Below are 12,705 nucleotides of genomic sequence, written 5' to 3'. Positions count from 1 at the left end.
TGGCAAATGCAAAACTCATCAAAAATCAAGACGTGTTTCAAATTCTTAGCTATATTTAGAACTACTGGGGACTTAATTCTGCTTTCTTCGTCTTGAATATTTTCAGCTGTAGTTGTGCCACAGCAGGAGATTTCATGAGGAAATCTGGCCAAGATTCACCAGTCCTACACTCATGAAAGTCTGAAGAGTACAGAGCTCTTTGTCTGCTCAGATGTGCCAAGCCCTTTTAGACCTCCAAATCTGGATACTTTGACCATGGTCTGGGTGTAGTGATTGGTTTGATGTCTGTGATGAGTCCGTCTTCCTTCCAAAAGCCCTTAAATTTGGGTTGGGTTTTTTTCCCATCTGTCTCTTCCCGTCAACGGGAATGAGGTTTTTGCAGGATTTTGAGTTTGCTTCAGGGAGGTGCCTTGTGGAAACACAAGTCTCAGGATAAGAATTTATTGCTCATACGCTAAAATACAAGAAACTGCCTTAAATTATGTTAGCTAAACCAGCACTGAACAGCAGGTATTTTAAAGAAAGTATTTTTGAGCACTTGGAAAGCCTATTAAATTTCTGAGAAGTTTATGCATATACAGCCAGCAATAATTTGCATTTTGCCTTTTGTGGGGCATTTTTTAGTTCATTTCCTTAGCACACAAAAAGTGTGCTTTAGATGCTTTACAGGTTTAAAATTCAGTCCATGCTGAAAAGCTGTATTTAGAGTTTGAAGTTGTCACATTCAAAGACATGAATTGGGTCACAGATAAAAAACTTTCTTTTCTGGACAAAAAAGAATGGTCTGGTAAACATTCAGTCTTCAGCAACCCATTTTGTCTCATACATAAAGTGTTATAAGTTTCAAAGATTGCCAGTTGTCCCATTGTTTACAGCTGAACTTGTCGAAAACTGAAATTTTGAATAAAGAGAATTTCAGCATTTTTTTAACCCTCTGATTCTATGAAAGAAATTAAAAAACCCCTCACTTTTCTTTTCTTCTTTTATTAAGAAATTTATTTGCAGAAGTGTTTCTCTTTAATATTTGCTAGACATTGAAAATGGATTAGAATGAAGCTTTTTATATCATCATAAGTTTTCCCATTACTGCAGTGATGTCAGCATGCAAATTGACAGCAAATGCACATAATGGATATAAGTTATAAAATGTATTTTCCTATCTGGTCTTCCAGGCTGCTATAGCCCTTAAGCTTTTGTGGGCATGAATTAATGTGAATAGGGATTCATACAAACACACATATCCATCTATCTTTTCAGGCACTGCCTGTGTACCCCACCCATTCTGCTGCCTGCATGATGCATTAGGGTCTGCTTTTTTCATATGGAAAAATCATTAGGAAAAAACCCTGTATTTATTATATCTATGCATCCATGTGCTTATGCAGATGGATGGAAGCTTTAAGGGTGTATTTGTCTGCCGAGAACTGCTCATACAACTCATAAAAAGCTCAACCAAAACCACAGGGTGAAAGAGAGGCTCCCTCTGCCACATTCACAGGGCAGCAAACCCTATCTGTGTGCACTGCTTGGCATGTGCTATTTCTAATGTTTAGTTTTCTCCTATATTCCCCACTGAGACATTATTACATTTGAATACTGCTGATCCTTCCATAGTTTAACAGATTCTGGCTTCCATGGCTGCTTCTCCCTTCATTCTACCACCCACTTCCATAAACTAAAATTAATCATGGTAGACTACAGCAGAAGATGTGAGGCTGCATCATATCTTCAGCAGAGCTGGAGTCAGGGTACTGTTACATTTGGGAAAATAACTAGTCGCAAAGTAATGGTGTGGGGGTTTGAATGGTGCATTAAGCTGAATTAGTTTGAAAAAATGGTAGCAGTCTGTGGAGTAGCGGTTTTGGGGAGTTGGAAAAAATTCTTAGGTGGTGCTGACTTTGAAATGACTGGGTCACTTCAAATGAACACACAGTTGTGAGCTAGTGATGGGAATTACTGTACTGTCCCTTTCCTTCATGAGAAAAACTACAATGCCTCAGAACCACCACAATCACTGATCTCTCTGTTCTGACTGCATGGGGCATGAGTGAAAACCAAACCAAGTGCTTTGTTAAATGCCAAAGGTTAAATGGGTTGAACCAGATGCTACAGCCAGACTCTGTTTACCCAGTCTACATGTCAAGATCAGTGCTGGGGCAGGTGCCTTCCTAGGAGAGTGACATCCCAGAGTTTGCAGAAGTTGGGAGAAAAGCCATAGCCTAAACTCTCTGGCTGATGGTGTTTCTGCAGTGGATGTACTCATACTCTTACCCATGGGGACAGCTGGCCACCTTACAGGTGTCCATGTTCTCAGTGCTGTGCTGGGAGCCTCTCCCAGGTGGGGAGAGTCCCCAGGGTGGGCTAAAGCAAGCCTTGAAAGAGGTGAACGCAGATCTGGCTCATTCTTCTGCTTTGTAAGGATGCTAATGGTTAGATCAGGAGTAATCCAAAATCAGATAAAATGGGACTAAAACTGAAATAATACTACAAATATGTACCATCCTTCCTTTAGAGGTTGACAGTTGCCTCACTGAATCACAATTGTTCACCTGACAGCTTGTTTACGTGCCTAATTACTTTGATTTCCTTCTACATCTCTTTAATCTGCTCTCCCTTACAAGCAAAAGGAGAAATGTTGGTCCTGAGCCAGCCTGCAAAATGAGAGCAAATGATAACACTGACTTGCTCATTACCAATCTCTTGCTTACAGTGCTTTAATGGTGTCATTTAGTAAGACCATTAATATGACAAACAACTTCCCATTTAATTGTTTTTCTTTCACGGGTGTCCACTTTGAGAAGTCAGACCTTTCACTGGCATAAGTTACCTGGTACAAGGCAGGGTGTCACCAGCTTACTTTGTGATCTGCAGCCACCTTTCACTGGGGCAGAACATCACCCCTTCCTGCCCTAGGAGACTGTGGAAGAATTTTGCACGGATCCTGCCCACAGGCTGTTTGATGTGTCATGCTTTTCAGGGCTTACATCCTCTTAGATTTACCAGATGCAATGACAGGTGTCAGGGCAGCATGGTTATTGGAGCAGGAGATAATGTAAGAACATTAGTTAGCTAAAATGGGCAAGTTCTTCCCTGCCATAATTTTGTAGGAAAGCCAGTGGTGCCTGTAATGAAGGTAACTTTCTGCAGGGTTTAATGGAGCCTGTGCACTCAGTGCTTGTCCCAGTGAGTGGTTACACTTCAGGGAGAGGGGGAATGAGACTATTTTCTCTCCTTTCTTGTTCCCCAATTTTCTGGGGACAGGCAAAGGAATTCTTCATCTTTTTCCTTCCTTATTTGCTCTCTTCAGACCTTGAGTCCCAGCAGGTTGCTGGCAGCACCTGCATGTTCCCTTGTTGCATAAGGGAACAGTGGTTCAGCTTTGGCATGACCAGCTCTGGGGGCATCTTGGGCTTCCATGGCTTAAAGACTTGGTACCTCTTGGAGAAGAATTAAGATCTGTGCTGCTGGTAAATGCTGCCTGTGACATAGTGCACATAGCATATTGTGAACTTTTGCTTTTCTTTTGATGTCTGTGCCCTGGGGACTGAGGTAGTTATTGTTGACTTACAATGTATGAAAATTCCATTTCTAAATGTAAACACCACATGCTGAAAAGCCTGATGCAGAGGGCTCCTTGCAGAGTTAATCACAGTTAGAGGTCAGCTGCCTTATCTGGCTGAGAAGGGAGAAATTGGAGGAAAGCTTGAAATAGGAGAGAGTTTTGAAGAAAATTAATGATGATTTATTTCTTTATTTATTCCTTGTAAGAAAGCCATTTTCTTCTTCTAAGTGTCTTACAGACCACACGGTACAGACATAGGTTGTGGAGGGTGCAGAGTTCAGCCCTGTGCCTTCAGCCTCACAAATCCAGCCTTACCTCTGCAAGGAGGATGTTTTGATAGTCAGAAGGATTGCTCCTCACTCCTCTTCCTCTGGTTAGAAGATCTGCTGCCTTTTCCACCACTGTGGATTGTTTGACATGTATTTCTCTTTTCCCATACGCTGGAGTTTATTAAGTTCTTGGGAGTTTGAGATCTTTCTCCTTTCCTTCAGTCATTCTGCTCTTATCCTTTTTCAGAAGTGACAACATGTCTGTATTGCTGGGAGGAAGTTCCTTAAAAAATACTTTGGAGAAATAAAAGAATAAAGCTTTGATTCACCAAATAGTAGATAAACTGGCAGAATTACCATACATTCTCTCTCCTAGTTAGATCCCCTAAGTATTTGCAAGGTTTCTGTCAGTGAAGGATGTGTGTGAAGATTATGGTGCAATGGATTTCAGAAAAAAGTGTACACGGGGTTTTGGGTCTTTTTTTCCCTAATATTATATTCAGTTCGTTTTTTTCATTAACATTTTGCCAACTAGTCCTGCATCCCTCATTTTTTGCAGTGGCAGTAAAGTGTAACTTCTGGGAGATTCAGTCATCTGAATTCATCTTCTACAAAGCAGTGCCTGTTTTATTTGATAATGTTGCCCCAAGACTTCTCAGCACCACAGAGGACACAGTGTGGGAAGACAAAAGACTTCATCTTCATTACAGCACTGCATAATACATAAAATAGCTCATCAATAATGGAAGGGACCCACCACAGAACACAATGCCCACTTGCAGCCAGCTGGTTCCGAAACTGTGCTGGGGTAAAGAGATCCATGCAAGGTGCTTCACATGCTGCACTGTGGACTCATTTCCCACATTATCAGGAGTGTTGGTGCAGATTATAAAGCCCTAAGACAGTGTATTCTGTGCACATTTTACTTTGCAGAGTGCTAATAACATGTAAAGATGTGTCTAACTTCAGACGGGATAGGTATTGCAGAACCATAAGCATGCATTCTGCTGCAGGTCTTTGAACCAAGTAATTCCAGACGTTCCTATTTATAATCCAGACACACAGAACTTGTAAACAACAAACTTTTGGACTCACTAGTGTAAATATGATCCGTGTGATCAGGGTAGGCTAGACCTAGGGCCACAATACCAGCCTGCAGGCAATGGTTAATTGGGTGCATGTGAAAAATACAAAAGAAATTCTGCTTCTTTAAAAACCAGAAGTTTTCCCAGGGGAATAAGCATTTTCTGACCGACATCTTTCAAAAACACCAGAGAAAGGTTTAGAGAAATAAATTTCACAATGTTTCCAGACTCATGCCTACACCAGTTTCAGTATCAGCTTTAGTCACTCAGAAATGTTGTGCAGATAGGGGGGTTTCTGATCTAAATTGCTGTGCTTTGTAAGTCAATGAAGAGGGAGGGAAAATTCAAAGAAGATGATGAGCTTTTTCCTTTCATCTGCTGCATTGCTTTATCACTGAAACTGTTCCAGAAAAGTCCACGTGACATACAGAATCTTTCAATATATTGCTTACTGTAGAAATAAATTTCTTCCTTTGCCAGTTGGACAGGGATGAGCTGTTACCCAGCAAACTAGGTAGGAATTTATTTTCCCGAAGCAACCAGTGAAAGGCACACCCCAGGCAGTGCCTCACTGTGTGTTCAACAGGTCTCTGCCCAACCCTTTGAGGGTAAGAGTCCCATGTGAATAAAAATGAGCTGTAAAGCATCAGCTCAGCCACAGGACCACTCACTGTGTTTAGTTCCCAAAACATCTCCCTGTGCTGAGGGGGATGACAGTCCTTGTGCGAGCCCTCTGCCCATCTTTCCAAAATAACCAGACTTCTCCTGGAATAATAGGCACTTCCCTGTAGGCTTCCCCTGCCTGCCAAACTGCTCAGGTGCCCTCTTCTTAGGTTAACCTGGGCTTCCTAACTGGATATATGGCATTTCACAGAATCAAAGAATATTCTGAGCTGGAAAGGACTCACAAGGATCATCAAGTCCCTCTCTGAAGTGAATGGCCCATACAGGGATTGAACCCATATCCCTGGCATCATTAGCATTAGGCTCTAACCAACTTTTAGGAACCTGGGTATGCTTCACATTAAGAGAAACATATTTAAAACCAGAACTGGAAGAAGTTGGCCCAGATAGGAGAAGCAGTGAGTAAAACTGGTTAATCTTCTGTATTATTTTGGCTCCAGCTGACTGGAGCACAGGAGTTGAATTGATTCATTTGTGAATAGATAAACTGGGATTACAGACTCCTTTCAGTGCTAGAACTGTAAATATCATTGCTATTATTCATCTGTCAGGAAGTATCAAACCCTTATTTAATTATTCTGCTCTATAGAAGTAGGCATTTTTTCCATTCAGTTTTTCACTGCCCCAGGTGGTAGGGATCCAGAGCAGAGAGTTTTCCAGGGCACTGGAGTTCTCTCTCAGTGTTATGCAAATAAAACCCCATGACATGTTGCTTGTGTGCATCTCAGCCACTTTCCTGCAGGACTCCACTGGATCCCTGCTCAGACCACCAGCAGCACCACAGTAGCTGTCCAATGTCTGGAACAACAAAAGGTGCCTCTGTTCTTTGAAGAGCATTATAAACCTAAAGGCTCTTGAAACTCTTGCTGATGCTTTTTTGCTGTGCTGGACTCTTCTGCCCTAAGCCAAAACCACTTCAGGAGGGAAATGTGTGTGGGAAAAAATTTGTTGAGATATTTAAGAGAAACTTGCACACACTGACTTGTGATAGCAAGATTCCCTTGCACCATTGCCTTCAAACCCATGTTTTTCTGAGTGTGGTGGAAACTGGAGAAGTTGCCAGAGCTCAATGATAGAAGATTCACTGTGGCTTTTTATTAGAGTGTAGTCAGTGGCAGGAGAATATATTAGCTTAGGAAAAGAATTAATTATCAAAATTTATCAGGTCCAATAATTTATGGGCAAGCAGTATAGGCCAGATTTTGGCCAGTGTTCATTTGGAGACCATTTACAGAATGGTTTGGGTTGGAAGAGACCTTAAAGATCACCTAGTTCCAATCCCCTGCCGTAGGCAGGGACAATTTCCACTGCTCAAAGCCCCATCCAGCCTAGCCTTGGTTGCTTCTTTTTATTTAATAGAAATTCTGTATTCTAAGCTAAGAGCCAGACTCTGTAACAGTTTATCTCTGCACCCTAACTTATCTACTCCCCTTGCTTTTCCTAGCAATACCTAGTAACTAGTAATTGTGTGACCATGATCTTCCTGTTAATGGGAGTAAAACAATAAGCATCTGTAGCACTGGGTTTCATACCTGAGCTGGGGTGTCTGTGTGGTCAAAGAACAGCAATAGATGCTTTTGGTACAGTAAGTTATGTATTAGGTGTCCCTAAAGGCAAAATTCATCCTATTTTTCCTCTCTTTTTCATCAGTGACTAAAGGATTGATGCTAGGCATCCTTCTTTGGTCCCTGACAATTTTACTATTATCTTCTTCCAAACTTTCTAATGAATGAATTAATGATTTCTAATTATGATGTAATTAATTACTAACTACAATTATAAGTGAACCCCTAGTTTAAGAATAATAAATCAAGGACATGGAAACTGATGTGTATAAGGTGTATTTTTAGTGATGCTCCATGGATTTCCTTGGGACAGTTAATGAGAACTCCCAGGAACGCGTGTGTGTTGTGCATGTCCATATATGTGTTCACATGAGCAGTGCACATCAGATTATCACTTCTCTGACTGCCTGAGCTCTGCAAACAGATGGGCTTTTTGCATGCAATTTTTTTGATTTTACACCAGAAATGAATTTAGGAAGATATTCACACATATATAGATTGAAGTCAGGAATACATTGCTGGGCTAAGATGATTTTTCACTGATAAAATTGATAGTATTTTAATTTATTTTTTTTTTTTAACTATGCTGTCACTATGTGCCATTGTTCATTGTGCAAACAGCACTCAGTAAAAAGTTGTTCCTGGTCAAAGCACAGAGTTTAGGACCAGGAGACTGTGCAAGGACAGCCAGAGGTGCAGCTGGGGAGGTAGGGCAGAGCTCTGGAACCCTCTCCAGCAGCAGGCTCAGCTGAGGGGAAAGTCTGCTTAATTCCAGCCACTGAGTGAACTGCCATATGCTGCTGCCAGCAAAGCATGTAAGGCAGCTTCTCCTGCTGGCTGGTAATCCCTGGGGAGCTCACACAAAGTCTATTAATGGCCTTCTTAGGTGACTCTCTGTGGCCATCCAGCATCTTATTTTTCACCAAATCGGGGACTGGAAAGCTCTGGGCTGTGTTGCCTTCTGCAAGCAGAGTCTCAGACCCTCGTGGCGATGACTCGTGTTTTCTCCAGTTAATTCTAATGAATCAGTACAGCTGAAAATGGGATTCGTTTAACTGAATTTCGGCCATTTAAATGCTAGGCATCTAGCTTACAATAATTGTGCATTTTCCTTTCCTCTCCAAGAGGCGAGGAGGGCTCACCTGGAGGTGAGTGGCTGTAGTCCTGGGCTGCTGGCTGGTGGCCCAGCAAGCTGCACAGTCCCTGCCACACAGCAGGGAGCAAAAACTGTGTGACAGAGCGGAGCAGCGTGGGGCCGTTCTGCAGTTCAGGAAGGAAATAATCTCCTAAAAGGTGATTTTAGCTCTGCAGCCTCCAGCCTTTGCCCTTGCACGTGCTCAGCTGCACGGCTGGGGAGGGAGGACAGAGTGATCCAGGTCCTGGTGGTGTGTTTGAAATTCTGCTCCACCTCTACTGACAAAAAAGCCCAACCCTGCCAAGCAGTCACCGTCAATCAGATTTGCATGGATTGCTTTATCTGTTGGTCTTGATTAGCATTCTGGAGATCTCTGTGGAAAATATGAATTTTAATTCCTCTTCCTCCCGTGCTGGTTTTCAGGGACTCCCTCTGGTGGTTAGGGGGCTGAGTGAACATCAGCTGTGCCATACAGCACGCTGGGAGAGGTGAGCTGAATAGCATCCTGGGTTTTTCACACCTTCAAAAATAAACTTGGGGTCAAAGTTAAGGTTATCACCTCTTTTGACTGTTTAAACTTGTCAACGCTAAGTGTGCATTGCTCGTGCACGACTGCAGGTACATGTGTGCTGCTCTGGTGCTTTGCAGACAGGAGCAGGAGGACATTCAGAAGGTTGGATGTTGTCAGAAAATCATTTGAATATGGATTGTCCTGAAATTTGATGGATATCCCTTATAAGGCGTTTTAGATTATGGAGTATTTGCTTTTTCTTTTTTTTGGCTTACCATTGGCATCCACTAAAGAAATGACTCTGCACATTCGAATCTGGGTCCCCAGGTTCCCCTGCACCATTTACAAATACATACACTGCAGTTTCACTTCTCAACATGCTTTGCCAGCAGATCTTACAGGATCCTTGCTAAATGCAAAAGAAAACACTTTGAGTCAGCAAAACAGCAGGGCTAACTGAACCTGGACAACAAGAAAGAGTTTTTCAGTGTCCTCTGGAGCCTGCCAAAGCACTAAGTGCTGGTGATGACTAACAAGGGTGGCACATCTAATGCAAAAGCTGGCAAGAGTTGCCAGGCACAGTGCAGCAGAAGGGGCATCCTCAATCAGGGATGGAGAGGTGGAGGGATGCAGGGAGCCAAAGGCTCTGGAGATGCATGGCCCAAGTGTGTGGACAAGTTTCTGGATCTGCAGTGGAGGCAGAAGGCACCAAGAGAAAGCTTGGTTCTGGCAGAGTCAGCAGGAAAAGTCCTGACTCAAATAAATGAGTTAAGTTATCCCTAGTTTGTGGAAGGAAGAGGGATTTGAAAAGTGTAACAAAGGTGAGGATCCGAAGGGAAGTGTGCCTTATGCTTCCTGCTGATTATTTTATTTCTCATCTCTCTGACCTTTCTGATTACTCTGTGGTATTTAAACTTCAGAGCTAAAGTTTGAAAATAGATATTTGGCTCTTCAGATGACCTGGCATTTGATTCCTTTTTTTTAGTCTGTGCTGTAACATTCCTGTCAGCACAGAGTATACTGTGGTTTGGGTTTTTTTTACTGTTATTGCAATGATTTTCTTAAAGACAAGATTGCCCCTGGGTGGCTTTACATTATCTCATCAGCCTGTGAGTGCACCCCCAAATCACCTCTCTCTGCTTATCAGAGTTTACTGGTGTGTCCAGAAATTTCCCAACAAGGGTCATGCTGTATATACTTCTTGTCTTACATCACATTATATTGCAGTCAGATCTTTCAACACTGCTGTATTTTTAAATAATGTTTTCCCTGACACTGCAAATGGTGCAGAACATTGTAGAGGCAGACAGCCACCAAACTGAGCTGTTGAGTTGGGGGCAGGAGCTTTGGTCAGCAAGCTGTAACACACAGGGAAACTATTTTTGCAGTAATACAGTGAGAAACCATTGCAGAAACCTCAGTGTACAGAGCTGTGTCCTTGGTCATGCTGTAAAGGTCAGGGTGTTGAGTGCATCAGTGGGGCTGAGGGTGCAGGAGCTGCACCAGCTCTGCTCTGCAGGTACATTTCACTGTTTGAAATGTGTTTTCTCACACATTTCACTGTCACTGCCATGGCTTACATTCACTGTAGGGTCTCTGCAGCTTCTGAAGTTAAATTACGAATCAGACACACAAACTGGGCTTTTCTTCTGGAGCACTCAAAATGCCTCAAGCCTGGGGAGCTCACTGAGAGGTCCACACCAAGGGTTTTCAAGGTTCTTTTAATGGAAACCAATTTTTTTTTCCCTAGAAATGTGTTACATTTGATTGTAGTTTTTATTTTACTAAAATCAAAGTTGAACTTTCAACCTTCCTGAGAAGATGAAGTATGTATCTTTCATTCTGAAATTACATTTTGCTTCACTTCTTGTTTTCAAATGCACATCATGTTAATTTTCATATTTGGTTATCATGAAGGCAATGACAAAGTCCGAGCTTTCTGGTTCAAAATAAAGAGAAATTCAAGCTAAACGTTCATTATGTTTCCACTTTGAAACTCAAATTCATGGCAAATTACAAAACTGTAAAAATACATGTTTTATTTTTAAAGATGAGAGAAAACATGATATTTTTAAAGAAAAAGAATATCTTTTAATGAGAATCAAACCTCCATGCATTTCTGTGTAAATTCACACATCATTTTTAAACTAAATTTTTTAATTAAACCCCAAAATTCTACCAAAGGTTCATTTTTCATGGCTGCACTAGAAACAGTAAGGCAGCAATGAGTCCTGGTCAGCAGCAGCTTGAATTATTGGATTTCAAATTATTTTTATTACATTTATTTTTAGTGTCAAAACTCATTTACACCTAATGTGAGAACGTTAGCTATTTAAGCAAAACTGCAGAACATATTGTCAGCTTTCACACTACATAAATTAAACTGGTATTTTCTCATATTACATGAGAAATAGATACAGTAGGATGTTTGGGGGTTTTATCTTATCATATGATTAATCTGAAAGTATCTTTTGTGCTAATCAGCTGATTTTGGGGTTTCATTTTAACTGTCTGCAACACTGAGAAAGTGATGGTGACTTCCGTACATCTGTGCTTTAAAATTAGGTGGGTTTATTTCTTCTAGTTTAATATTGCTTGGAGATTTTGAAATGTTTTTCATTGGGCTTTCATTTCCACGTTTCACTTTTCTCACTGAGCTCAGTGCCTACAGAAGTTACAGTTAAATTTTAGTTTCATTCATTTTTCCAGCTGAGGCATGTTTTCCCCTCATGCAAGTTCCTGTTAATATGAGAACATCCAAGGATGAACTCCAGTAGTCTCTTGGGTTCCTTCCTCCATGGCCCAAGTTGTTCAGGGTTTGTCCTCTGCAATGGGTTTATCAACAGAGGTGGTTGGCTGCAGCAAATTTAAATCAATCTCTGTTAGTCCCTGTCAGTAGTGGATGGTCTTTCAGTGCTTTTACTTAAGTGTGCTGGTCATCTTATCAAGGACTTATATTCAAAAAAGAGCAAACCCAAATATCTGACCTGCTGATAGGGTGAAGTGTAGTGTCTGTGCTGGTTTCTTTGTGCACAGCACAAAATAACCCCAAACCAAAACAGAAAAACAACCAAACCAAACAAACAAAAACTGAACCAAACCATCACCAGCAACAACCAGCTTCTACCCCCCAAAACCAGCTGTTTTGGGATGGTAAATTTTCATGGGAGATACAGTTCTGAAAGGAGATGCTTTGGGAATCAATCAGGTGGTGATTTACAGGGCTCCGTGTACAGGGTGCACAGGACATGGGATAAGAATTAAATCCCCCAAATCAGAGGACTATGGCCAATCCAATAGCCAGGAATCCTTGGCATGAAACTGTCTCTAGAAGAGAGCTAACAGCTTCACCTTGTGGGCTTGAAATGCCTTGCAGAGGGAAAGAAGCCCTTTGTCATGGCCCTGACTTTCATTAAAGTCTTTTATGAACTGACTTTCAGAAGTTATCAGCAGGGCTTTGTCCTGTCAGAATAGATCTTTATTTCGGAGTACTAAAGATGAGAGCACATTTACAATGATGATTGTGTAGAGAGAGTATTATGCAGGGATTTATGTTCATTTGCATGTCAGATTAAGGTTTTATGCCATGCCCTGTGTGAATTAAAAACACTGATAGCAGTTTTGAGAGTTATGAGATTTTCTGATGGATTTCTATGCTGAATTGCAATGAAATTTTATAGTATCAGATGGAAGTGCCCACTTCAATACATTAATATCCTTTTGTATTTGGAATGGATATAAAAATAGATATCACATTGTATATGCAAATTACTCCCCATATTTGCACAGATTTTTATTCCAAAGAAATTAAAGGTCATTCTGACTCCATAGGGAATAAAGTTTATCATTGGTAAAACAAAGAGCTGCCTATCCTTTAATGTCACTGGTCCCCTC

At 41.4% G+C, this 12,705-nt stretch overlaps 1 protein-coding gene across 5 annotated transcripts in view; it reads left to right on the top strand.

Annotated features, from left to right (window-relative positions):
* The window catches only part of EVL (Enah/Vasp-like), a 117,898-nt gene that overhangs the window by 57,283 nt on the left and 47,910 nt on the right, over window positions 1-12,705 (top strand). The window lies entirely within an intron of this gene.

This window comes from Zosterops lateralis (assembly GCF_965231275.1).
Source record: "Zosterops lateralis genome assembly, chromosome: 6".
NCBI lineage: Eukaryota > Metazoa > Chordata > Aves > Passeriformes > Zosteropidae > Zosterops > Zosterops lateralis.
This window is presented reverse-complemented; position numbering and strand designations above follow the sequence as displayed.